The sequence below is a fragment of the Myotis daubentonii genome, chromosome 1 (assembly GCF_963259705.1).
Source record: "Myotis daubentonii chromosome 1, mMyoDau2.1, whole genome shotgun sequence".
Lineage (NCBI taxonomy): Eukaryota > Metazoa > Chordata > Mammalia > Chiroptera > Vespertilionidae > Myotis > Myotis daubentonii.
The window spans coordinates 189921165-189923273 of NC_081840.1; the positions used below are offsets into that span (position 1 = coordinate 189921165).

A 2109-nucleotide genomic window follows, 5' to 3' on the forward strand; every position below is an offset into this window, starting at 1 on the left:
CCTAGGAGAATTCTTGGTTTATTTTACAGAGGGCTCTTTAGAAATCGGAGGCTCAGACATGGATTGGTATCCAGAAACTGTGACTTGCAGTGTCCAACATGGAACCAGAGCAGAGGCTGGAAGACAGGCACCGGTTTCAAAAAAAATCCTCATTCTGAGTGTAGTCCCACATATAACGTTGAGAGGATAGTAAAACTGAGAATATTAATGCAGAAAAATCATCAAAGCAGAAAGTGGATCTGCAGTCTTTGTCAACTGTACTTACCTAGATCAGATTGTTGTGCCTCTTATTACAGAAAATTGCTGTACTTGCAAAGGAGAGGCTACCAAATCATTCTGAATTTCTAGCATCATATCTTTTAAAAAAACAAGTCAGAGTTGGAAGATGGAAACTGACTTATTGGGAAGAACAGAAAAATGTTGGTTTCTGTGAATAAGAGGTAGTTTAGTTGTCATAATCCACCCCCCCCCCCCATTTTTGGAAGTATAAGAAACTTCAGAATAACAACTTATTACTGGAGTTGCAGAAGAAAGGCATTGCACTTATTTTTATTTAATCACAATACTTATTTAATGAGTGTATTCTGTGCAATTTTTTCTCAGATTGTCCTTAAATATTTTTTAACTCACCTTCAAAATAAACTGTCAAAACATCAGAAAAAGGAAAAATGATGATGACAGGTCCTCCAATCAAGAACACACACACACACATACATTTTATTCAAACTCCATGTGTTTGGGAAGGTGAATCAAAATAATAACAAAATAATTTCTGTGGTGTCAAATATGTCCTCCTAATATTAATGAAGTTGACATAGTCAACTTTGACATCATGCCTTTTCTGGTCATTTAACAGCCTTTAAATGGGGAATATGTGATTCCAGATTTGCCACAAAAGATTTCACAAGGAATACATGATGCATGTCTAGAGGATATTGTTCTCATAGAATACTAGTGACCTGGTGCACAAAATTCATGCACATTAAAAGAGAATTAATTAGAGGAAATATTTTAATATTGCTATGTGCCCTTTCTCTATAATGGAAGTGTCAGAGATGAAATAAAATTAGTAAAATGTATGTGAAAATCTTCCTCTTGTCAGAGTCTGGGGCATGTCACAGGAACCAGAAGAAAGTCCCTGCCCACTCACGTATGCCTCAAAATTGTGCGAGACCGAGACCCGGCCTTCCCCAACCCTGTCAAATCCTGCTGGGTGAGGGGCATGGCCTCAGGTTGCCTGGCCTGGTGCCAGGGCAGGGGGCATGGCCTGAGGTCCCCGTCAAGCCCTGCCAGGAAGGGGGTGCTGCCTCAGGTCCCCAGGCCTGGCACTGAGGTGGGGGCGTGGCCTGAGGTCCCCTAGTCCAGGGCCGGGGGTTCAGCCTGAGGTCTCCCATCAAGCCCCACAGGCGGGGGGCATGGCCTGAGGTCCTTCGTCAAGCCCTGCCAGGTGGGGAGCCCGGCCTAAGATCCTCTGTCAAGCTCCACTGGGCTGAGGAGTGCATCTTGAGGTCCCCTGGCCTGGGCCAGGGAGTGTCCCCGTGAAGCCCCACCAGGTAGATGACGCTGCCTCAGGTCCCCGGCCAGGCGTTGGGGTGGGGAGTGCAGCCTGAGGTCTCCCATCAAGCTCCATCAGGTGGGGGACGTGCCCTGATGTCCCGCAGCCTGGTTCCAGGGCAGGGGGTGCAGCCTGAGGTCCCCTGTCAAGTCCCACCAGGCGGGGGGGGGGGGGCACAGCCTCAGGTCCCCTGCCTCAGCCCAGTGCCACACAGCCTCAGATCCCTGCTGATTGCTCATTAAGACTTGTTATGGGAACTCAGCCTCCACTGTGGGCACAGCCATCTTGTGTTATGGAATACCTGCCTCCGCTGTGGGCGCGGACATCTTGACTGTTACAGCATGATGGTCAATTTGTATATTCCCTCTTTATTAGATAGGATGATCTGACTGGGCCAAACCCAGAGTTTCCCATGGCCAACTTGCACAACTCTAAATGGTGAGGCAGTTTAATTTACAAAAGTAGCTAGTTATCAACTCTGTGCTAAGGCTGAAATTAAGAACATGTAGCTAATGTCCACTGAGTTGGGAGTTTTATACATCAGAAATACAGGC

General features: G+C 46.7%; 1 pseudogene; it reads left to right on the plus strand.

Annotated features, from left to right (window-relative positions):
• The first annotated feature begins 98 nt into the window (after nucleotides 1-98).
• Nucleotides 99-396, plus strand: LOC132227331 (protein dpy-30 homolog; annotated as a pseudogene).
• The last annotated feature ends 1713 nt before the right edge of the window (nucleotides 397-2109 follow it).